General features: G+C 41.5%; 1 protein-coding gene across 1 annotated transcript in view; it reads left to right on the top strand.

Annotated features, from left to right (window-relative positions):
* Positions 1-4057: 4057 nt before the first annotated feature.
* Brinp1 (BMP/retinoic acid inducible neural specific 1) overlaps positions 4058-25885 on the top strand; it is a 167812-nt gene continuing 145984 nt past the window's right edge. Inside the window, exon 1 of the mRNA XM_003478840.5 lies at positions 4058-4410. The gene's annotated coding sequence lies outside the window, so the exon portion shown is untranslated. The remainder of the gene's footprint in view (positions 4411-25885) is intronic.

The raw sequence follows: 25885 nt of genomic DNA on the forward strand, positions 1-25885 counted from the left end.
AAAGATGCTCATGTCCATCTCGGAGAAATGGAAGGCTTGAATGCTATTGATGTGTAATGATCACCAAATAACTATTCCTTTTAATTCAACTGCATTTAAAAATAAATAACACTAGTTGTTTATAGATGTAATATACTATGACGGTATAAATGCGAACTTTTTGTTCATTTTAGGTTTTCCAGTATTTTTCAAAGTCTCTGAATATACTAGCTACATCCAATGGTACATTGTGATTATTTGTCTGTAATTATGGCTCTAGTATGGACCTCAGACTCACAAGACAGAGATCAATTGGAAAACAATTCATCTGCAAGTCTTTCATACTGCCTCACACACAGCGAGCACTTGGGAAGTGTAGGCTTCTTTCTGCAGTTGCTCAGCTTGTTTGGAACCCCAAGCACCCCAGATTAAGGGATTTTAACTCCGTTGGGACTTGACAGGAGTTGTAAACATAAGCTTCTGAGGCAGCAGCAACTGGCTCAGAATCCTGCACAAACATGACAAAAATCTTACATTTATTTAAGGAAGGGGAAGGCGAATCTGCAGTTCATCACTAAACATTTATCTGGTTTTCATATTTCAAGGAAAAAAAAGACTCTTTACCTGCTTATCTGTTTCCCTATTGGCTTTTCTTTTCAGATTTCTTTGGCTCAAATTTAAGTGGAGCAACTTATAAAACTAAAAGTCAGATGGGAGACAAGAAAGTCATCTACTCTAAAGGTTTCAAAGTTGGGGTCTAGCGATAAATATACATGAGTGAGAGTGTCAAAAAAGGGTTCCATAAAATTCTGTGCAAGATTTTTTTGACAGTCACATGCACACATTTTTTCACAACATGTAGGGACTTAGCAGTTAAGAGGTTCTTTCTCCTTTCCCCCAAAGTCTTTACACTGAGTTACATGCCTAGTTATGTTATGTTTTAGTTTTTTTTTTTTTTTTTTTTTTTTTTTTTTGGCGAGGGAGGAACACAGCTAAGTTGCCAAGGCTCAAGTAAAATTTATTTTCTTGCCTCAGCTTTCCACCATGGTGGTATTAAAGATGCATTTTACCAAGTCCAACCAAATCGTCAAGTTCCTAAAATGAACTATGAGCCTAAAAATAGTGTCCACTTTTTACTGAGTCCTCAGTAAAATGACTGGTATGTTGTAAAACATCCAATTTTTTAGTATCATCCCAAGATCTGCAGACATGAAGTTCTTTCTTAAATCTACCTAATACACTGGCAATTCCTCCCCATATAAGCCTTTGGTAAATTCAGTGGAAATAGTTAACAGCTGCTCACCAACACCCACCCCAAAGAAAGAACAAGACATTTCTCACATATCTCAAGCTGCCTTAAATGTTCTTTCTTTGGCAAAGGAGAAAAAAAAAGAAATATATTTTTGGCCTCTAAACCTTTTCCCACCCGTGTGCATTTCTGCAGAAATGTTATCCATATGGTTCTGATTGCTTTCTCCATAAGTCATTAGGAATGCTTTACACTAGGAACTTTTCTGATGACCAAGGAGTCTTTGGAGACATTTTTAAATAGCCCTTTTAGCCTTTCTTCATAGAAATAGGGAAGCTAAACAGAGCCAAATGCAAATGAACCAAGTCCTAGAAAGGTTGGAATTTTATTCAAAACTCAGAAACCATAAGGCTCTGGTGAGCCTTAAATCTGTCCATGCAAAGCTGTCACCTCCTGCTTCAGGAGAATCAGCTACTAAATCCTCCATTGGGATGGATTATGCAATGGTACCAGACATATAAGTTCATATTTAAGGTTACATACAGTGACTGTTAAATTCAAAAATCTTTCACTCACACTAGAGCTTCCCAATTGCTAGAGGAAAATAAAATAATATTATCTAACACATATTTTACATTTTTGAGACATATAAACAATAATGTAGGGAATATACCAAAGGAAATACTTGATGCATGATAAAAGTTCAACAATTATCTGTACTTCTCTTTCTAACAGTATTTGGAAACAGAAAGGTTCTATGTTTGCTGAGAGAAATGCTGATCCTGTGGTATGCAAAGGGGGAAAAATACAGGAAAATGTTCCACAGAGTTAGTTTACTTCATTCTGAGGAATCTAGACCACAACCCATTTTGGAAGACTAATTATAAGGAAAGAGCAAAGACGAATCAATCAGTCTTGATCCTCATCTGAAGCTGTTTAGTTAGATGTCTCAGACTGATTTTAGTGCAGCAATACCAGTTAGGCTGCTTGTCGCCTACTATGGCCCCAGAAAGAGGCTCTGAGCTGGGAAATGATGAAGAAACAGAGAATAGGATGGAGAAACGAGGGAAGATACACAGTACAGGAAGATAAAGAGAGAGAGAGAGTAAAAGAAGGGGAGAAATGGATAAGCCATAGCAACCTGGCACTGCTTCCTGGCATGGATGAGAAATGAAGGTGCGTGTCAAACCTTTTATTCATGGTTGGAATCAAAGTCAGAATTTCCTCAATAACCACTGGCCAAAATCTGACCCTAGACTAGAAGCCAAGTGAAGGAGGAGGTTGTCCGAGCCTAGAGGAAGTTTCCTGCAGGCAGAAACAGAAATTCTGGGCTGGTCAGTGGCCAGAGGGCTATCCATGGTGCTGACTTTTTCTCATTTAGGGTGAAGAAGTACAGGCCCTCTGATTGGTTGTTGCTTTTTCTGCTCTCCCTTATTTCTGGTGCACTCTGGATGGCTCTGTCTCCCTTCTACCTAATCAATTACGTTAATTTTTCCAAGCTCTCAGTCTATCAAAAAGTATTTCTTTTCCATTTGGTTCAAGATTCTTCTTCCTCCAACTACTTCACTAGCTCCTATGCCTGTCGAGGCCTTCCTTACTGTCACATCTCTCTCCTATCACACTTTGTGTAGTAAAAACACTATAAGAGGAACTATAAGAACATGTAACATATTGGACACAAACTAGATGGGAAGGCGCACCTTAAGTGCTTTTATATACATTAAATTACTTAAATTTCACATTAACTTTATTGGACAGGTAACTACATTATCTTATGGCACAGGTGAGAACTTGAGGCTTAGGGGTAAGTAATCTTACCAAGATCACAGATACAGTATGCTAGCCCCTCTGGAGAGCAGGTACATTTTCTCCTTTAAATTTCCCAACGCTTTCTTACATGGCTCCCTGCCTCTCCATCTGGTAGTTAAACCCGTGCTTCCTACTCTGGTCTTCTTTTCAAGGGACTAGGAATCTGCATTACTGATGTGGTTTAAGTCACAAGAGAACAAGATTACAGTGGCACAGAGAATTTGCAAAATGTGGGAATTTCCATCCTACGAAGGCCTGCTCCTGGGAGTCAGTGGAGGCCCAGAGTCAACGCCTCCAGGCAACACCTCAGGTTGAATGTAGAGCCTTTACACAGCTCTATATTCACGTCTTAGTAGTGCGTCTTCCCTGCTTGGTCTCCGGTGGTCTCCAGAGAACTTTGCATGCTTCGCAGCTTCTCACTCCTACCTCCTGCCCAGGAGAGAAGCTCTGGCTTAATTAGGGGAGGGTCTGTGTGCTCCTGCTCACACAGAAACAGTCTCAGACACCTACAGAGATATACAGACACAACCGGACTCACACGGGCACCTCCCCAGACAAAACCCACACTCAGACAGACACACGCAGCCACACCAGCACCGCATATTCAGTCAGAAACGCTCGGGTTCTGGTTACACACAAGCTCCAGACACGCAGCGCACCGTGATCCGGAGTGCGCGCACCTCCGCGGTCCCCGGGGATGCTCAGACTGGGACTTGCGCCGCCCCATCCCCAGACCCAAGAGACCCCGCCAAGGCTGGTGCTCCGCCCGCCCAGGCCGCCCCGCCCTCAGGCGGCCTCTCTTCTTCCCTGCGCTCCCTTCTCTTCCTCCTCCGCCTAAAGACGTACCAACACTCCTCGGAATAAACCTGGCTCGGCTCCTCCCTCCCCGCCCCCGGCAGCCGCTCCCCCATTCATTTTCGCCCGTCGCCGGCGAAGTCCCTCCCCCTGCCTGGCCCGGCCCCCGCGGCTCCCCGCCTGCCCGCCCGCCCGCCCGGAGACCGCGGCGCACTCGGGCTCGCCTCGCCATTCGCCGGCCGCCGCGCTCCGGGTCCCCGCGGCTGCGAACTGATCCGGCGCGGGGGGAGGCGGAGGAGCAGAGCGCAGGCGAGCGCAGGAGCGAGAGCCCGGGAGCCGGAGGCAGAGGGAGTGGGACCGCCTTCCGGAGCCGGGATTCATGCCTGTCCTCGGGACCGGAGAAGGGGACTTTACGGCTGAGTATGAGCCAGGCTGCTAGGAGCCAGGTACCCCCACGCCTGCAGTCCGCGCGCCGTCCCCGGAATGCGAGCTGGACGCAGGGCTCTCCCAAGTTCCCACCGAGCCGAATAAAAAGCGTCCGCCCGCAGCTCTCCGCCAAAGACGGACATTGACTCCAGGTAAGGCGGCGCCGGGTGCAGCGCCCCGCAGCCCGCTGCCCTTGGAGCCCGCCCCGGACCGCATTCGGGGCGCTCTCCCCTCCCCCTCCCAGCACCCTCGTCTCGTCTCCCTCGCCGCCTCCGGGTCCTGGCAGGTTCCGGGCCAAAGGAGACCGGGGTCCCCGGTCTCCGAGCGCCAAGGGTTAAATGTGGCTTTGAGTAAGTGGTGCGTGTGCCGGCGCGTGTGTCCTCGCGCGCTCCCGACGTGTGTGGGAACTTGATGTGGTGTGTCTGCGGTGTCGTTGGCGTTTGATACGTGTTTGTGGCGTGTGTGTGTGTGTGTGTGTGTGTGTGTGTGTGTGTGTAGGAGAGGGGATAAAGAGAGAGGTCCTATAACCTACTTACAGCGCGATGTGTATGCATGTTTGTACGTATGTGTTTGTGTGTGTGCGCTTGTGTGTCTTTTTAATTAGGTCTCTCCAGCTTACACGGAAGAGGATCCTTACTATAAGATCACGCAGCCAACGGGAAACCCTCTGTGGACTTTCACTTGGGGTTGTGGGTTTGGGCTTGGGGAAAACGAAGGGGATAGACATGGCATCTTATTTACCCAGTGCTGGTACCCTTGGAGGAAAATTCCTCCAAACCTTGGAGTCCTGCTACCCACTTGGACCCGGTGTTTTATATGAAAGGGAAATGACCAAACCCTGAGGCATGCGAGATGATGCTGTCACTTTAAATTCCACACTGGGCAGACTCCAGGATTCTGATGGGAACTGGGAGACACTGGGTAGCCTATGACAGAGAAAAGGGGAAGTCGCCTTTGGGCTTCAATCAGGGGATCCGCGAGTCTGGGATGGAGGTCTGCCCTGTCTCTCCGTTTGTAATCGCAGCAGCACCTCCTGCTTCTGGTGCTTTGGGGGAGAATCAAGGCAAGTTTGCACACAGATCCCTCTTGGGGAAAGGAGGAAGCAGCATCTGGGATTTGCTCGCCCATTACAGCTGCATAGGATCTCAGAGGAATTTTCCTTTGGGGGCAGCTCTGGGTGATGTGGAAGAAGACAGATGAAGCACTTCCCTAAGACAGTCAGTCCTTCTTTCCTTCTAATCTCAGGCAGGTTTGGGAAGCATCCTCCCCACCCCTCCCCCAGGGAATCTCTTCCAAAGCTGTGCCTCCTTATGGCCTCACTGGAGTTAGGAGGATACTAGCAGAAGCCAGGAGAGATTGTGTGTGTGTGTGTGTGTGTGTGTACTTCAGATCTACAATTTATGAAACGACCATGGGTGGGGGAACCCATGACAGAATATGCCAGTAATTGACTTGAACTGCGATGTGATTTGCATGCTGGATCTCTTGCTTGGCTCTAAAATATCGCCAAGGGCAGAAAAGCTGTGGGAAAAATCTCAGACAGTTGAGGTCCAGGCCCTCTTTTCCAACACCTTTTAGGAGCCTGCCTTTTTCCCCCTTATTTGCATATTTTGGGGGCCTCTATAGGTAAGTACCTTGGCCACCTTGGCTAGGTACTGTTGGGACTGGGTTCTGGGGCCAGCCATTGATTTGATTCCCAGCTGCCTATTAAAGGCTTGCCCTACTCAGCAAAAATGCTGAGTTTTACTGCTGTTAGCATGGCTCCCAGACTCGGCAGCTGGTACTTTCTCAAGGTAAGCGGCAGCCGTCTTTTCAGGCAGTGGAGCTAGGAGAAGACAAGGCTGAAATGGTGGGACATGGCTCCTTGCCTACCTTGGCTTAAAGGGATCACTTAAAAAGCTTTTGTGGAAAGAAAAAGGCAGACATAGACTTAATTCAATATTATTTATACATGCATATATGTCTCTTCTGTGGAAGGGTGGAGGGAGCAAACGTGTTTGCTGGAACCTGCGCTGGCTGGTAGGTGAGGTTCTTACCTGCAGGCACTTGCAAACATACCAATCTCTGGTCAGAAGCTGATGCCTCTGGCTGGAGCCTTCACACAGCTGGCCACAGAGAGTCCACTTCAGGAAGCCCTGGCTAGAGCACGGTCCCCTAGTTCATTTTGGGTAGGGGATGTGAAGGCAGAGGAGACCTCATGTTGAGACCTGCTCTCATTTTTGCTCTTTCCTAATCCATAGATGATGGAAGCTGGAAGGAATACTAAAGAGCAGACAGGCAACACACTAGGGCCCAGAGAGGAAGTAAGAATTCTCCAACTCTAGCAATTTGGTGGCATGCCCAGGACTCAGCCCACATCACCTGTCAGTCAGGTCAATACGCTTTTGCTCCACCACCCTGTCCAGGAAATACATAGATCACTGCCTCGCCACCAGGCTTCCACCCAAGATAACCGCTTGTCTTCTCTCATCAAACTTCTCATTTTAAGGATGTATTTCAAACCTTCTCCAGCTGGAAACATGACCCCAGAGAGCAAGGTCCGATGTCTCAGGCACCCTTCTGGCCACACACACACACACACACACACACACACACACACAGATTCTTTCTCCAGTGTCTGATTCTTATGTACAAATCAATACAAAAAGGCCCAGTACTTACTATCAGTGCTAGAGAAAATCCAGCAAAGCATTTGGACTGTACCTGAAGTTCTTATTCAAAAAAAAAAAAAAAAAAAAAAAAGAAAGAAAGAAAGAAAGAAAGAAAGCTTTGCTTTTTGGAGCGCAAAGTATATACTCAAAGATGGATGCAGATACTTTAGGCAAATTAATTTCTTCATATTAATTAGACTCTCACCCCTATAAATGTGTTTATACTGTAGGCCCAAAAGCATATGTAAGCACAATACACTCCTATACACACGTGTGCATACTCATCCAGAAACCTCTTCTATTGGCTGTGGTCCCCAAAAGAGAATTGCAACGCTGGAGCCAAATGGAGTTCTCTCCTAGAAAGGCATCACCCATAAAAGGACTGGAACTAGAAAGCTGTCTGGATCAGAAGTCCATGAGAAGTCAGATTTAGGCTCACTGAAAAGTGTGCTTTTCCAGTGCAGGCTCCTATGCAGAAGCTTGGGGGTTTTAGGCCCACCTACAATAAAGCCTTTTCCACACAGGCTTTTCCGGGGACTGGCTGCCACTTTAGCTCCCAGAAGGGGGAGCTGTGACTCCATTCCAACCAAGGAGAAAGAGCTCAGATTCCAAATCAGTGGTGGGGCCCCTGTTGAGTTTAGAAGGCCCAGCTCAGGCTGCGAGGAGATTTGTAACAGTACAGTGAGGATGATGAAAACACTCTCCTGTGTTCAGTTCAGATGTGACATCTCAGTGCTTTTGAAAGTTTGTTAATTGACCAGAAAGGCTTCTGTCTCCCTGAAAAAGGTTTTGTTTCCAAGACCCTTCAGTTGTGTGATTAAGACATTTCTTGACTGCATCCTCTCTGGTCTCTCTCCAAGTTCCCCAGTGCATGTCCCCTACACAGCTCACTGAAGTTAGGCATATCTAACCCTTCATCTTCCCCTACATATCCTTTGCTAAAATTCAAAGCTGAATAAAAGTATTCCTGAATTCCTGATTAGCATCTTAGAAACAAATGTGGGTGGTGTGATTAGAACACGTTTTCAAATGTCATTCCTCCGCTGCCCGCTGTTATTTCCAATTCTGATCCTTTGTTACTAAGGATAATGATTGTCTGCATCACTTTCTGTCATCTCTTAACTTTATTGTGTAAAACTTTACCCACATTTTAACATCCTCAAACAACTGTTCCAAGAAGTCTTTGCAATATTTCATGTTAGAATTTATCTGTCTCTTCTGTATTTCTATATAACTTTCCTGAAGTACTGTTTAGCCCTTTTTTATAGCTCCATGAATATTGGACTGTCTTGTTCACTTCAATATGTCCTTAGATACTTATTTGTGTCCACAAGAGCTGACATGTAGTAGTTGCTCCATGAAGATTTAGATTTCATGTCTACTTTTAACAGCAGTCGTCATTTCTCTCTCCTCCACTGGCTCTCGTTCTTTCTCTGACAATTGCTTCAAACTTATTCAAAGCAATGCTATTAGAGCTATATAGCTTCAAAATTAAACCATCTATATCGGAAATATAAGGATGTCGAGGATCCAGGCAGGGAAGTAAGTTTACACTTTCCCTTGAATTAAATATTGCCCGACTGAGCTCTAGGATCCACCCTCAAAGTGAACTTTGCCCCCATGCTGCAGGATCTTTAATTTTGTTTTCTCCTTTAATCTCTCTTCTCACCTAGTAAGGAAGTTACAGTCCCTGTTACAGGAGATGAATGTGAAACTCCTGTTGGTTAGATCCTTTGCCTAAGGTCACATTGGCAGCAAAACACAAATTTATGCTTTAATAGTCCTTACTTGAACGTGTCTGCTCATTCCTGCATGTGTATGAGTTAATGGATGGCCAAGAAGACTGGGTTGTTTGTTAGAAGTAGCTGGGGCATATACGGGTCTTTGAAGTCGATGGCAAAAAGATGTCAAGGAATCACTAGATAACGAAATCTTTGTTTTCCTTTAGAAGCTTCTCTTAAGATACCTCTGGAGATTTTTCTATAGGCAATCTTTCTCCTTATTCATTAATTAAAAATCTTTTGGGTCACTACCTGGCTATTCAGGCTCAGATTTAGTACTTTCACTGTGATTCTTATCAAGTGAATTAGTATTTGTTGTGTTCAGAGAGCTGCATTTGGATATTTTCTTACTTTGACCCTAAATATATTTTTGTCTATAAGTCTCACATATGAAAGTATAGTATCACCATAAGTATTCTTCACAGCCGTGTCTTCTGTGTCATTTATTTGAAGGCTTCTTACCATGCTAGATACTGCCCTGATAGCATTTTCCAGTTTGTCTTCTTTTAAGGGTTTAGAAGCAACTCCCGAGAGAGGGAAGGGGGGGGAGAGAGAGAGAGAGAGAGAGAGAGAGAGAGAGAGAGAGAGAGACAGACAGACAGACACAGACACCACAGACACAAAGAGAGACAGAGAGAGAGGGAGAATCTGAAGTTGAAGTGAAAATTAAGAGGAATAATTCATTCAGTTATTCAACAAATATTTAAATATTGCTCTGGTTTACTTGCTATCAAATAGAACTTTCTGAAATGTTCACTGTACTTTGTAGTGTGGTAGCCACTAAGCACCTGTAATTACTGAGCACTTGCAATGTGGCTAGTGCTATTGATAACTTGAGTTTTAAGTTTTGTTTGATTCCTTCCTTCCTTCCTTCCTTCCTTCCTTCCTTCCTTCCTTCCTTCTTTCCTTCCTCTGTTACTTCCTCTCTTGCTTCTTTCCTTTTTTTAGTGGTACTAGGGGCCAAACCATTGGGAGCCTACTGTATGCTATGAGAGTGTTCTGCCACCGAGCCTCACCACTAGCCCTTTTTAATTTTTATCTTGAGACAAGGTTCCAATAGCTAAAGTAGCTGCCATTGTGTTAGCCTTATTCCCTGGTCTCTGGATTAGCTGAAATTACAGAGTTTCACTACCATGTTCAATTTAATTTCTATTGATTTTTAATTTTAATTTATGTAGATTTATGTAGCTATTTGTTACCATATTGAACAGTAAAGTTACAGACATTATAAGTGTACATGAATGTTGTCTGGTTTTCCAGAGGGCTTACACTTTGTGGGAAGAGAGATGGTTACTAAGTGAGTAAGCAGATAGCTTAGCACACAGTTTCATATAGAATTACATGTCACATAAGCGACTGGGGAGAATGCTAGAAAGGAATGGAGATGTTATGCCTTTAGATGACTGAGACATGGAAATTCTTTTCTGAAGAAGTGATATTGGACATGAGGTTTAAATGTGAGGGAACTAGGTGGTTATATGTGAGTGAGGGCATTAGAAGCAGAAAGATGGAGTTCTTACACAGGTAAAGGGTTAGGAAATCGGGAGGATGGACAAAAACCCTGTGTGACTGAAGCTTTTGAAGTGACAAGAATAGTAACATGTAACATGGAGAGGAATGAGAAAGGTAGGCAGGGCCCAGGGAGCAAGAGCTTTGTGTGAGGGAGAGAAATGTCCCCCACAACAGGATGCAGGTATTCCGAGGACGGGACCATGGTTGGAGATAGCAAGATGCTCATCATTAGGTGCTTTCAATGGATTTTTATCATGTCCATTTTTAATCACTCATTTCAACAATTTCTTTTAATTACAATTTCTAATCCTGCATTGAGTGCTACACCTTGGAAGTGCCCAACTCTAAAGGGAGGGGGAAATACAGGAATTGAAAGCTACAAAAGGGGGAAGAGAATGCATGTCTGAGAAGAAGGTAATTGTAATGGTGTCTGCTAAAGAGAAAAAAAAAATGAAAATTAGAATCAGCTTCAATCAGCAAATACTTACTGCATATTTTGTCTGCGAAAGGCCTTGAATATAGTGATTTGGGGTAGAGGTTGATGAATGCTGCTAGGTGCTGGCAATCTGATAGACTAGATCCACAAATCTATAAATGTCTATTCTTAATCGTCATTTCAGAATTTGGGGAATGTGAAGACTAGAGAAAATACATAAGTAGATACTGAAGAGGAAAGGGAAGAAAGGGATCACGGAGTCTTGGAGATAATGACTGTATCTTTTCTATTTATATCTTCTGTGTTTCAAATGTTATGCCTTAGAAGCACGGGGACACAGGGCTCCTGTCTAGTCCTGGTTCCCGCCACCATAGGCATAGACCTGTTGAAGAGCCCGTCTTTCTTTCTGACATTGCTGTCTCTAAATGGAGAAGAACCACACTGCGCCTGCCTCCCTGAGAAATATTGTGCAGTTCTATGGAAATGCTACATGACACAGTTCTTCTAGCAGCAGAGAGACACAGGCAGAGTAGCCATGCTTCATCCTGCATTGTAGGCATCTTGGCGAAATGAGCAAATCTAAGAGAAATCATACCTCAGAGCACAGACTGTGATTCAAGTCAAGGTGGCAGAGTGGAATGGATGGTGACCCGGAGCCACAGAGCAGCTCTTAAAATCAGAGCGATTTAGTGTGAACATGAAACCCAACTGTCCTCTGGAACACAGGAGCCTAAAAAGGCTGCCTAGAAATCCATAGACACTCCTTGCTACTGAGGGGGGCAAAGAAGACAAATAAGAAGATAAGGAGGCTGAGGAAAGTGAAATTGATCTTTTTTTCATATGAGAGTGAAGGGGATTGTTGTTTCCCCAGGGCACTGTCTTTTGGAGATTGCCTATAGCCTTAAGCAGAATAGATTGAATAAGCCTGGATCTGAGAAAGTTAAGAAGTAAATTACCAGACCTGCCTACTGTCCTCACCCAGGAATAGGGAGCGATGATGACACATGAAATGTATCATTCTGAGCTAATTCTGTACTCCATGTGCAGGGGCTTCTCCCCGGGGGCAGGGCTGGTCAAAGTTGGGGCCATCTTGGGAATAGCTAAGCAACTGTACACTCCAAGGGTGGGAGGTAGATTCAGAAGGCAATTAACAAAAGCAAAATGCAATCGGTTTTGTGTAAACTGAAAAGGTCACAACAGCAGGGCTCCAAGAAAATGGCTCATCTGAGCAGCTAGAACCCTTTGTAAGGGTTAACTTAATACTGTCTCAAAGGGTTTTTGAGATATAATTTACCCAACCTTTTAAAGGTCCTGTAAATGAGCAAGGATAATGTCTATGAGAAAGAATGGATCCTGGGGGCCAAGTGGGACAGCTGAGTTACAGGTTACGGACTGATTCAGACATCCAGGACATGGTTACCTGTCACTGTTCCCTATTAAATCGTGAGTTCTCAATCTTCCTTACTAAGAGTTTAGCAATCTGTGAAACTCTGGTGGATTGTGGAATTCCTAGAGGATCCAGAAGCTGCAGGGTAAACATGTTATTGAGGATTCTGAGAACTATGACAGAAACAACCATTTTTAGTGAGGACATTTCTATTTGCAGGGTACTGGGTAAGTGAAATTTCTCATGGAATCTGATGAGTTCTGAGTTCACAGGTGCTTTGTCGGGGAAGAATCTACATGGAGCCTTGGTGATAGTATAAAAACATCTACACACGCACGGCAGCTATTAAAGAAAGGAAGTCAGCACTGTGCTGTATTTAGGAGTATCAGGGACAGTTTGAAAAATTGATTACCGAGCGAGGATTGGTATACAGTTTTGCTGCTGGGATGTGTCCTGGAGACTTGACTCTTTTTCGATGAAGCAGTCCTTATTACATGTCATCTGCAGAGATGGCCAAGGCTGGAGCAGGCTGAGTGGGCCACAAAGAATTTTATTCTGAGTGCATATCAACAGGACAGCATCAGTCAAATCCAGTAAAGCCTCACAAATGATGTCTGAATATATTGCCAGGTCAGCTACAATTTTGCTGGTCTTCTTTTTCCTGAAAATGGAAATTATACATATAGGCCAAGCCCAGGATCTTCACCCACACTATTTAGAGCTGCCTGAAATGCCACTATACCAAACCATTCCTGGAGTGGAAAAGTGTGTGTACATGCATATGTATGAGTATGTCACATACTCTCTGTGCTGTCATGGGGACTTAATGTAGAGTGCTTAATTGAATATTGTTCGCAAAGTGGTAGGTAGTTTTATTTCCCATTCTAGACAGAAGGAAACTGAGGCACAGAACAGTGACTCATATAGATTATTTATAGACTCTTTCTCTTTAAGACCAAACAGTAAATGGGTTGGTTTGAGAGCCCTAATCCTATGTGGCACACTTTACTGTGCTCCTTGGGTTCCTCATGTTACCTTTTTAATGTCATACACTGACTCAGCAGTGTGGTACTGAGGATTTGAATGTGTTTGTGTATGATTTCAAACAGAGTGGTTGCAGATTTCAGTGATGGCGTTGAATGCCTGCTCTTCTACTTATTAGCTATCTGATCTTGGCCTGATTATCTTACATTCCTGTGTCAGTTTCCTCTTCTGTACAATGGGGGTAACAACAGCAATGCTGCTTAGAGATAATGCTGGATCTAATGAGTCTGTATTACTGATGCTTCAGGCAATGCCAAGCATGCTGATCATCAAAACTATATAAGCATTAACTGTTACTGCTTATTATTATTGTTACACCTTACTGTGTCAGAATAAGTGTTATTCCTACAACTTCAAACCAGAAACATAATATGTGAAAAAGATTATTAGTGTTTAATAATAATAAACTTATGACTTAAGAAATAGCCTTTTCTAGGAGTTTACTTAGTTACCTTTACCAACTGTCTCCCTCTTCCCATCCACCCTCAAATGTAGAGGCATGGTAGCAGTGGTTATGGGAGACACCAAGAAAGTGAAAAAAGGAACAGATATATGAAAATTTACCAAGACAAGTTTTTAAATTGTCTGTATTTCCATGAGTCAGAGAGCAGATATAGACGTGAGATCATCTGCCACCAAAGCTGAAAGTCATCTTCTGTATAAGCTTTACCCTCCCCTCCCTTCTCCTCCCTCCCCCTCCTCTCCCTTCTGCTCTCCCCCCTTCTCCTTCTCTCGCTTCCCTTTCCCTTCCCTCTCCTCTCTTGTGCTCTCCTCTTCTCTCCCCTCTCTCCTCTCCTCTTCTTCCCTTCCCTTCCCTTCCCTTCCCTTCCCTTCCCTTCCCTTCCCTTTCCTACATGGATTCTTTTCTTTTTTAAGACCAAGCAGTACATGGGTTGGTGGAAGAGCCCTAATTCTGTGGCTCACTTCACTGTGCCTATTGGTTTTGTGATTTGTATGTTCAGTGGACGCATGCAAGTGAGGCATTAGTGAATAACATGCTGGATGCTCTTGGGTGAATGCTGTTTATTTTTCTTTCAGTAATTCCATTCTGTACTATAATTACTGTTCATGCTATAATGTGCTGCTTCAGTGTCTTGTCTTGTTTTATCTCATTTATTCATTAAACTCATACTCTCAAGATGGACTTACTCTCCCCATTTTCCCAATGACAACATTGTGTCTCAAAGGCACAGGGACTCCTGCTGTGATATCTTACAGGTGACAGCATCAAATCTCAAGTTTATGTTTGTTCTGGGACATTAGCATTCTGTCATTGAATTGCCTCCCCTCCATCTGCTAGCCAAAGACATTGTCCAGCCATCAGCAACTTGGTGGCTTCCCACAGTCTGAATTCTGCTTGGTATCTACTGTCTTGGGTCTGCTCAGTCACTGCAAATACTCAACCACTGTGCCACACAGACTTTGCCCTCCATTCAGGACTTGCACACCCTTAAATGGAAGGGTGTGCCAGGAGACGCTACAAATGGAACCACTGGAGGGAGTTTCCTTAAATCTCCTTAACAATCTGCATTTTGTTTCTCTCTTACTTTAACTGTCAGAATCACGAATATCTTCCACTATTCCAGTGCTTTCTGGCTGCCAACTTCCTACCCTCTTAAAATAGTAGCTTAATTTCATAATAGCTCAGCAGGAAACATTAGCTTAGCCTGTTTATTTGAGATCTTAAGTTGTGAAAGTTCAAATGCTGCTGAGACCAGGGCCAGTGGTCATAGGATGAGCTACTTTCTAATTCTGAGCCAGAAGTAAGTGCTGTGATGTTATTTTTCTTGAGGATAGAAACACCAAAGCAAGCTCTGATAACAGTACAGCTTTTAAAAGCAGCTCAGGAAATCACAGAATAGGAGTGGTGTGAATTGCAAAAGCCAGGTGGATGTTAGAGATAATATGCATATTAATCTCTGTCTCTGCTTCTGTCTCTGTCTGGCTCTCTGCTCTCTATCTGTCTCTTTCTGTCTGTTTGTCTCTGTGTGTGTCTCTCTCTCTATCTTTCTTTTCTCTCTCTACCCTTCTCTTCTCTCTTGCACATTCACTAGGGCATGTATGGAAAAAAGAATACTGAACATGGTTGCACACAGGAAGAACAGTAGATCTAGGGAAGCACGCCCACAGAAAGTTTTCTCATTCCTCGTAATGGAACATGAACTCAGACGCACTCTGAAGAGCATTTACTATCAGAAGATGAGCTATGGATAAAATTTTTCGGTGGAGATTAAATGGGGAACATGTATGACTGGTAACTGTATAAAAACTCAGATTCTTCTGGCCACTTAAAAATCAATAGCAATGTGATGCCAAATTGCATCATCGGTTTTTTTTTTTTTTTTTTTTTCCTAACATACAGGTCCAGCTTGGACAGCAAGGTAGGAGGAAAGACACTCTTACGGATTTGTACAAATACAGACTGAGCTTGCAGCTTTTTAGGGCATGTAACTTGTATTTTTTTTTTTTTTTCCATTTAAAAACCAGAGGAGGGAATAAAAAACAAACTGCTTATTGGGCGCTGTTTGCCAGACACTGTTCTAAGAGCTGTGAATACAACAGTGAGCAAAACTGACTAAAACCCCTTCCTCATTTCATGCTAATATTCTACTTGACCTAGAAGACAATATATAAATAAACAAGTGAAAATATTATGCGTCAGATGGTGTTAATGTGGTAGAGAACAATAGAACATGGTTGAGGAAGGAGTAGAACATGGTGTGGGGCAGATGGCACGGTGGGAGAGGGCCTGCAGTTTTGTGTGGATAGGAAGAGGAAGCCCGCCCTGAGCTGCTGACCTTAGACCAGAGAGCTGCAGAAGGTCAGGAGGGCCCGGTGCACGCCTGAGAGGAGCACTCCAGGCGGAGGTGGCCAGAACCATGGTTACATGGTGGTCAAGAGGGACAGTGCTGAGCTGGGACTCCATAGGGAAACCACTGTGATCTGGAAGTAGAAGGAGAGGGAGGAGACACATTAGGAAGAAAGCAGGCATTCGACCTTGATCTTGACCTCAATCTGCTTTGTCTTTCTAGCTCCCTCCCCTGTGTCTCCCTCCATCCCTATCTCTATTCCCCATCGTATCTCTAATCTCTATCTCTATCTCTATCTCTATCTCTATCTCTATCTCTATCTCTCTGTCTCTCTCTAAGGATATCTCTATTTCTATCCAAATTTTTAATAAGGTGCAAATACTTCTATTTTAAGAAATCCCCCATTTTAAGTCAGTTAATTAGATGTGCACAAGTTTGTGAAGAAAGAATGTTATCAGAATGGGGGAAAATACAAAGTAGGACAAAACAAAGCATGGGATAGAGTACTTAGCAGACCTTGAGTATAATATTGACTGAGTCCTGTATGTATTAGAATATGGAATGAGAATAGGGATGTTATATCTAAAGCTAGCGACTGGACCCCTCTTACAGTTTTGCAGTAAAAGTAAATGTTGTATCTACAAAGAACTTAGTGACCCGCCTCTTATGGTTAATGCTTCATAAATGACACTTCTGACTTTCATTGTCATTGACCTACTTTTTGATAAACTATTAAGTTAAAGAAGCATGTGGTTAAAAAAATATGATGGATAGCATGATAGTTTTATAAGATGCACCTATTTAAGAATGGCTCTCTTTGGGTAATGAGTTATGATTGAATTTCATCCTTTTTTGTTGTACTTACCTGTATGTTCTAATATTTGGTAATGAATGTGCATTATTGAGTAATCAACATTTTAATTAGTAGGATGTGAGGGTTCGGTGAGTAATTCAGGGTAAGAAAAAAACTCAACAAAGAAGAGCATGTTTTAATGCAAAATTTTTTGTTTTTCAGAGTGAGTTGCTCATCCTAAATCAAATTTAAATACACTCTGTATTTGTTACTTGCCCTTGAATTGAGCATTACTGTTCACTAAAGGTGAAGATTTTTAAAGTAACTTCTGTTCTTTAATACATAGTTAAACAGTTATCACGCCCTTCTAAGAAAGGGGCTCACCCGGAAGGGTTCCTGCTCTCCGGAAACTGTGCCTCATGATTTAGGTAGAGCGTGTAGAGGCCCCTGTCCTCAGTGTCAGGGGACTTGCGCTCCATCTTTTTTCACTTTGTGTTACTGGTAAATTGCATCCTTTCTCTGGACCTCAGTTTCCTCACCTGTGCAAAGAAGGCTTGGATTTCGTGGAAATTCTGAGGGGCCCGCTGATCCGAGCAAGGAAGCAGTGAGGGCTGATCAGGTGCAGCTGGATCAGAGACCATCCTCACTTGGCCTGCCCCCTGAGTCAGAGCAGCTCTGCTTTATCTGCTTTACTGTATTACACCTTTGTGTGATTTGAATGAGAGGCTCCACTTTATTTTTTTAAGACGTGAGATCACTGGCTTCAGCTTTAAATGGTCTTTAAAGTGACCTCTGAACGGTAGATTCTGTCCTAGATTAAGCCATTGTGCTGAACTCGTTGCACACCAAATATGACTGAGGTGCATTCTCAAGGTCTACGTGGGAAGAGAAGGCAGATGTAAGACCATGCCTTCGTCACCTCTGTCATCACAATGCATGGCATATAATTGCTATGAACAGATGAAATGAATTCAAAGAAATATGTGCTATATTTAAGACAGCCTCTTATAGAAATGAGAAGTCTCTCAGGAAACCTCGGGGGGAGTGAAAGCCTGCTGGTTGAAGCTGCCCCAGAAAGGCTTCACGCAGGTGTCAGAGGGCAGTGGAAGGATCTATACTCTGACAGTGGAAGAAGAGGACATTTAAGGTAGATGAAATGGGAGAATCAAAGATGCAACCCCAAGTTATATATGTCTTTCATCACAGAAGCATAGCATATTAGAGATGCACTAGAAAGGATCTTCATCTGCTTCATACTTCCTGCTTTGATGCCTGAAGGAATTAAGACTGACAAAGGTCTTAAGAAAGGTCACATTCTTTCTTAATAGAGATACTAATTCTAGAACCCTAGACTTCTGACTCCTAGGCAAAAAATCATTTTTTTTTTTTTGGATTCGATTATGCTAAAAAATCATTTTTCTAGGACAGCATTTTTGTGTTTTATTCCATGGTGTACTAGTGCTTCAAAAGCTGAGAGAAATGTGATTTGTGGTCAAATAAATTTGAGAGAAGCTTCATGATTTAGGTGCTTCTTAGAAACTTTGATATATAGAAGTACATTCAAGGCTCTTGCAAGTCCTGTAGTCAAAGGAAAATTTTGTCATCATTAATTGAAGCTTGCTCAAAATTATTTGACCTCAACTTTCTATATACTTTTTGTTTAATTCTGGTTGGTGGGAAGCTCTAAACCAGACAATTTTTTCTTCTCTGCAATAAGACAATATTGTATTTATGTGTTTTTTATATAAGCAATTCTGTTGATCTGTATTATTTCATAAGTGCTAGTTGTATTAACAGAATTATCAAAGAATAACACAGCTCTCCAAATGTGATATATTTCATCTTCCTGTTTTTCTCCTTCCCTTGCTCCTTCACTTTCCTCCTTTTCTCTTTTTACCCTCCCTCCCTTTCTTCCTTCAAAACGTGTTATCCTACTGTCCTGCCTTTTTCCCCTTCTTTATTTTTCTCTATCCTTTTAAAAATTTTATTTCCACTGTCTTTTCCTTCTTACAGGGACATAAAAAGAATTAAAATGTATTATGTCAATGTACCAATTCTCCATGCAATCATTATATATTACAGACATGCACTAATAGAAATGCAAATACAAATAGAATTAAAGAAAAAGGTATATTTAAGGAATTACTGAATTCCAGATGATTTTGGAAATTCTTCCAAGAGTAGGAGATTTCTTGATCTGAAGCTACCGATGGTCTGATGGGAAGAGACAGATGTGCAGCTAGAGGTAGTACGGAGTGGCTTGGGCAGACGTTGGGTGGTGCACAGCACAGTGTGCAGCAGAGAGGACTTCTCTCTGGGCAGCCCTGAAGGTTGACAGGCCAGTGGCTGGTTGGGAAGGACATTTCAGGGGACAGTGGGAGATAAGTGATTTGCTGGGTCTGCGGCAGAGCAAGCTTGGGGGTAAGACTGTTGAAGTCATATGAAGTTAGCAACATAGAGTCTCAGAAGTCATTTGAAGTTATCTCTGTTTAGAAAACTGCTGATAAGTTTTAAGCCAAGTATTGGTTTGATTACATCTGGAATTGGGAAAAGCAAGAAGGTGGCTATAAGAGCGGGGGCGGGGGCAGCAGCTCTGTGTCCTTCAGTAGCTACGGCGGTGGTTCTGATGACAGATAGAAGACGTCTTTCCTGACCAGCGCAGTGTCGGGGAGGTGGGTCGAATCCTGAATCACTGGCGGTAGATGAGCTGAGGGAGGGGTTAAGGACTGTTTCCTCGGAGGTCTTGCCAGATCTAGGCCTGCTCAGTGTTAATGGTGCTTCCAGAAACAGCAGGGTCTCAATTATCTCACCGTGGGCTGTGAAATTCTAAAAAAAGTTCTCAAAACAAAATTAAGTTTAATTTGCTTTAATTGAAAAATAAACACATGCCATGTACAGCACTCTCAAGAGGAGAAAAAAGGGCTAGAAAATGAAATGAACAGTTGGGTGTGGAAGGCCCAATGATTGGACAACCTGAAATGAGAATTGGTATTGACTGAGAAAAAATGAATTTAGAATTAAATTCAAAAACAGAAAACATAGGCTCCCTTCTTAAGCTATTTTTTGGGGGGGATATAATGATTTTCACTGTTACTAAGGACCTTATAAGGTAGTTGTGAAATTAAGGAAAGCTCTGAATTTGGAGCAGACAATTTGAGTTTAGTCATTTTTCTATCACTTTAATTGAGTGACCTTTGGTAAATTGTTGCATTTCCTAGCCTCAGGCTCATCATCTATAAAATGGGACTAACAATCTGTATGTCACTGGATTTCTGAGAGGACTGAGTAATTCATATGTAGAAGAGTTGTAAACTGTAAAAAGATAGTGGGGAAGGATGAAGGGAAGGAAAAGTCCCAGGAAGGTGGTAAGGAGGTGGTTCCCAAGAAGGAAAGGAGAACAGTGCCACAATGGTTCTGTCCCTTTAATTGTGCAGTGTTTCCTGACAGCCTTCTGTGCTCAGTCTTTTTGCTAAATACTGGGGATAAAATGGCAAGAAACAGCTGAAATTGGCCTTACTGTGCCTGTATTCCAGCAAAGCCTATTTTCAATCTGTCGCCACAGAGTGGAATCCAGGAGGAGAATAAGGCAGAGGGAGGTGTCTGGAAAGCCTGTCCTTTAGCCACTCTCCCCTCTACGGACCATTCTTTCTTTGTACGCCATTTTGTCTGCCCCATGCCAATATAGCTACTCTGCCTACGGTTTGGGCTCCTCCTTTGTCACTTCCTCTGAGGTGATGACCACTTGGAATGGTAAGCATTAAGTGCCAGATTCTTACAATGTTAGCATTTTAGAAACACAGTTGAAGAATTTAAAAATCTATCAGACCTTGCAATTAGAATAATAAAAATTCAGAATTGGCATTTCATAGACTCAATAAGTGGCATATTTATGGAACTTTTATGTGTTCTGTTCAATTTTAGTACCATCAAATCCTAAAATTCATAAGATCACAAAATTAAGTGTTTTTTTTTTTTTGTGTTTTTTTTTTTGTTTTGTTTTTTTTTTTGGCAGAGTGGCATTATGTGGTCATCTGGTCCACCTTCTTTAAAATTTAACTTTAAAATTAAGTATTATTGAAAATGAGTTTTTGTACACAAGAGATTTATGAGGGCAATATAGTGCTTAATAACTCCAATGGTAAGTATGTTGATACCAGTGGTTGGGACAGATAGAGCTCTGGGATATTACAAGATTTCTTGACAGGGTGATTGTTGACTTTATTGACACCCTAAGACTAACACTTATCTTGAGTAATAGAAAGCTTGAAGTAAAATAAGATTAATGGCTTTGCTCATTGACCATTTTGCTGTATATTTCATATTGGCTAAATCTACCCTTGCTGTCATTGTAGAAAATATTTCATTGAACATCAGATTTTTTTCTTAGGACTATAAGCTCCAGGAGGGCAGGAACAACATGGGACTCTATGTGATTTCAGAACCTCTTCTTGAATACATATTCTTACATACATATTATCTGAGTACATATTTATGTTTTCTGTAAAGCATTCGCTTGTAGTTTCAAGATTTCCTTATAAAATCTTGGCATCCATTTTGTATGTGGTAGTTATTTATTCCACGTTTGACCTCACAGGACCTCAGATCTGAAGGTATATTATGACTGGTACAAGAAAAAACCTGGTTTGAAGAAGTGGGTAGAGTGAATAAGGAAAGATTTTTTTATACCTCAGAAGCTCTGGGCATGAGTGAGTGAGTGTGTGTGTGAGTGTGTGTGTGTGTGTGTCTCACATGTGTATATTGCTCACATAAATTGTGCATTTGTGTGAATTGTGCATATGTGAATATGCCTTTTATGATTAAATATATTTATAGATTCCAAAGTACACTCATATGTAAATAAGTTGATGTGAAAATGAAAGCTTATCAATAGGTAAAATAGGCAAATAAATGTGTGGTTCTTGGTTGATACTCATTGGTTGAGCATATACTGTATTTCTGACAATAAGTGCTTGCTTATATGAATGCTAACAGATTTGTTCTTACAAATATGAAGTAAGTATTGCAGTTTTTGTTTTGAAGATGTGTCAGTTCAGGCTTTTCGAATTGAAGTGACTAGGTCTGTTTCTTAAAATGTACTTATATACTTGACTATGTGTGGAGTGTGTGTGTGCTCATGCACATGTAAGACTTACAGTTCTTTTTATATGCACTTCTTAAGTATATATGCCAGCTAAAACATTAATCATCCAGCAAAGCAAACATGTGTGGTTGGTGTTAAGGACCAGCAGAGGACAGACTGTGTGAACCATACTGGGAAGGCGTCCAAGAGATAGAGTATGGCAGTTTGTATAAATCTGTCCACATTATGGAGAAGACTCTGTGCTTTTCAGAGATCCCAGACTATAAGTTATTAATGCCTAAGATTCTTTTTTCAAATTATGTATATCCAGGTCCAGCTAGACCCATAAAATCAGAAGGTCCAGAATAGGGCTTGTTTTCAGTGTTCCTTGTGTGTTACTCCAGCAGCTCTGAAGAGGATCTCTGTCTGAAAACCTTTGCTCTAGCAGCTTCTATCCAAATGCTGATTTATGCACCCAGTTAAGGGCATACTGATTGACAGGAAGGATTCCAGCCTCCAGAGTGCTCTGAGCTATACTCAGTCCACGGTCAGGATCCCCAAATCATTTGAGTAGTACCCAGGTGTCCCCATTTTGGGTTTTCTTGAGACTGTGGCTTGCACATTACTCATGGAGACTTTGGAGCAGACTTTAAAGATGTAAGAAGAGGCAGCAAAAGGAAATGAATAGCAGAGGGTGTCCATGATACAGATGCTGTAAGGAGAAAGAGACAAAGAGCTGAAGTAAGACTGTGGAAGAAGAGGAAGATCACTAGGAACTCTGGAGAAGTAATTTTGCAGGTGGAGCAGAAATAAAACCCTTCAGGAATTATTTCATCAGTCCTTCACTGACTTTCTTACCAGGAATCTGCAGGTATCAGAGACTGGCCCTATTTTCTATTTTATAAGTAATACTGTTGAAGCACAGGATGAAGTGATTTCCTTAAAGTCATATAGGTTCAAGACTAGAGTCAGAAACCAGATTCTCCTGAATCTGGGATTCTGTCCCCTTTATGATTTCCTATGCAGAGGGTTTCTCTGGCTAAGACCCGAACCCAAATAAATCTTAGCGAGTCTGACACCCATCCAAGCCCCGTAAACATTCTGCATTCACTGCGCTGATGCTAGAGGGACTGAAATAGAACTTTCAAATTCTCCTTCACTTTTAATTAAAAAAAGATTTAAGCCAACCCTTGGTATCCAGTTCTATTTAACTGAGACTGCTTTTAACCATTGCTGTGTTTTTATTGTTGCAAATGTGACGCACCGATCCATCTTTCTTGTAACACTTCTCCGTTTCTGCTCCATCTGTTGAAGAGAAAACATTTGCAGAAATCAGTGGGCTTCTCTCCAAAGGCTGAAACTTCACTTCTAGCAAGACATGCAGTGGAATAAATGGTGAAATTAGGAAATTGCTAAAATCTGTTTCCTGTATCTTTCTGATTATTATTTCCACAAACTAACAGAGTCCCATGTATCCAGCCAGTGCCATCATAATTCTTAGTGTGTATGATTGAGTATATTGAGAATCCTAAGAGTATTTTTCTTTATGATGGAGCCATCCTTGCTGTTCTGAAATATTTGTGTCCTCTATTTTTATATTGGGATTTTCTAATAAACTATCATTAACTCTTAACAACAAGGACTATTTATTGATGTGTATGAGGGACATTGGAAGACTTGGGTTCAAGTTCCTGCATTGCTATGATTTAACTTGGCAAATCACTGAAACAGTTGCTGAGTTTTCTATAAAATCCCCAGGAAGTTGTGAGAATCAAATGGATGAATCGAAGAGCCACAAATGTGTGAGATGTTATACTCACAGTGTATCTACCCAACCAATCCATTCATTTGCCAGCTTGTTTGCTTGTGTACTTATTTATTAATGGGTCATTTGCTGGATGAATACTATATACCAGGCCATGTTTTTGCTGCATGATAGCAAGATAAATAATGCAAAGTTCATTTCCTTTAAGAGTCCTAGCATATGATAGCATAATGTGTTGATTTATAATCATGAATAGGCCATTGGTTCCTCTTCCTATGGGACTGGAATTCATGAAAAAGGGAATGATCTTGAACAGCACATTAAAAAATAAGAGTTCCAAAATCCAGAGGTAACATGATCTTGAGTTAAGTGTGTAGAGACTCATGAGCCAATCATTTTCCAAAATCCCCACCCCCCAAACATTTATACCTTCTGGGGGACATTCTAGATTTAAACCATAACAAATTTCATGCATTAACGAGCATTTTCAGGGAGGTATTTTAGAGCAAGAGAGAGAAATACCAAAAAGTGAGCAATTTCTTTATCTGAGAAGTGTATACTCATCTTTAATGCCTATTTTTGGATTGAGTCTTTGAATTTGGGGGTCCTGATTTTTTTCAATTCTTTATATGTTCTAGATAGAAGTCTTTTATGTGAGGGACTGTTGGCTAAAGTTTTTTTTTTTTTTCCCCTTTTGGTGAGTTTTCTTTTTACTCTGTTGGGGAGATTTTTTTGATATGCAAAACCTTTTTCATAAGATGAGATCCCAGTTGTTGGTTCTTTGAGATACTTCCTGTGCAGTTTGACTTTTATTCATGAACTCACTGCCTGCATCTAAGTCTTCAAGATTTCTACCTACTTTGTCTTTCAGTAGATTTACTGTTACTGTTTTAATATTTAAAACTTTGATTCATTTTTTACTTTAGTGCATGGTGATAGATATGGGTCTAGATTTTGTCTTTGGCATATGGAAAGCCAGTTTTTTCTGCACCACTTATTAAAGAGGCTATCTTTCTTCCAGTGAACATGTTTGGCCCCTTTTTTTCAAAGGTAAGGTGACTGAGTGTATTTGTAGCTGTGTCTGCATCTTCTAATCTGTTCCACTGATTCTCAGGTCCGTTTTTTGCCAGTACCATGCTGATTTTATCATAGTAGCTTTGTAATATAATTTCAAGTCAGGGATTGTGATGCCTCTTGCCTTCCCTTTGTTTCCCAGTATTGTCTTTACTATTCTAAGTCTCTTCCAGTTCTAGTTTCAAATTAATTTCAGAAATATTTTCCCTATATCTGTGAGGTATGTAATCATATTTAGATTGGGATTGCATTTAATGTGTATAAAAGTTTTGGGAGTACATCCATTTTCACTATGTTGATTCTTCTTATCCATGAGCAAGTACTATCTTTTCATTTTCTGATATCCTCTTTAACCTCCGTTTTCAGAGTACTATAGTTTTCAAAGTATAGATTTTTTTTTTTACTTCCTTCATTAGATTGGTTCCTAACTATTTCATTTTTTGGATGTCATTGTGATGAGTTGTTTCCTTAATTTCTCTTTCAGTGAGTTTGTTGCTAGTATACAAGAATGCTATTGATTTTTGAGTGCTGACTTTGTATCCAGCTACGTTACTCAATTTGCTTATTAAATCTAGAAGTCTTTTTGAAGGAAAATAAAGATGTAAAAATGTTCAACATCATTGTTCATTCAACAAGTGCAAATTAAAACAACCTTGATATTACATCTCATTCCAGAAAGAATAGTTATAATCAAGAAATCAACCAATAAGAAATGCTGGAGGGACTGGGGAAAAGGAACCCTTGTCTATTGTTGGTTGGAGTATAGGTTGGTGCAACTACTGTGGAAATCAGTGTGGAGATTCCTAAAAAAACCTCTGGGTATTTTCCCAGAAGAATTCAAAATATCACATCACGGTGACATATGTGTACCCGTGTTTATAGCTTCACAATTTGTAACAGCTCAATTTTGAAAACAACCCAAATGCCCATCAACCAAGGAATGGATAAAAATGATGTGATATTTTTATACAGTTGAGTACTGCTCAGCTATAAAGAGGACAAACTCGAAGCTTTTATAGATAAATGGATGCAGCTTGAGACAATGCTTATAAGTGAAATAAATCAGACTCACGTATAAACATGAAAGTGTCTCTCTAGTGCAAGAAACTGAAAGAGTAAATAAGATCCAAAATGCACAATAGGATTGTGAAAGGGAAAGAAACTGCTAAAAAAAATGTATTTGGGAAGGGAAAAGGAGAAAAGAAGGAAGGGAAAAGAAAAATATATATATACACACACACACACACACACAAGATAACTAAGATAATTATACTACTAATTTCTATTAGCTCAT

This window comes from Cavia porcellus, unplaced genomic scaffold (genome assembly GCF_034190915.1).
Source record: "Cavia porcellus strain 051 isolate PalLab524CR breed Dunkin Hartley unplaced genomic scaffold, mCavPor4.1 scaffold_1, whole genome shotgun sequence".
NCBI lineage: Eukaryota > Metazoa > Chordata > Mammalia > Rodentia > Caviidae > Cavia > Cavia porcellus.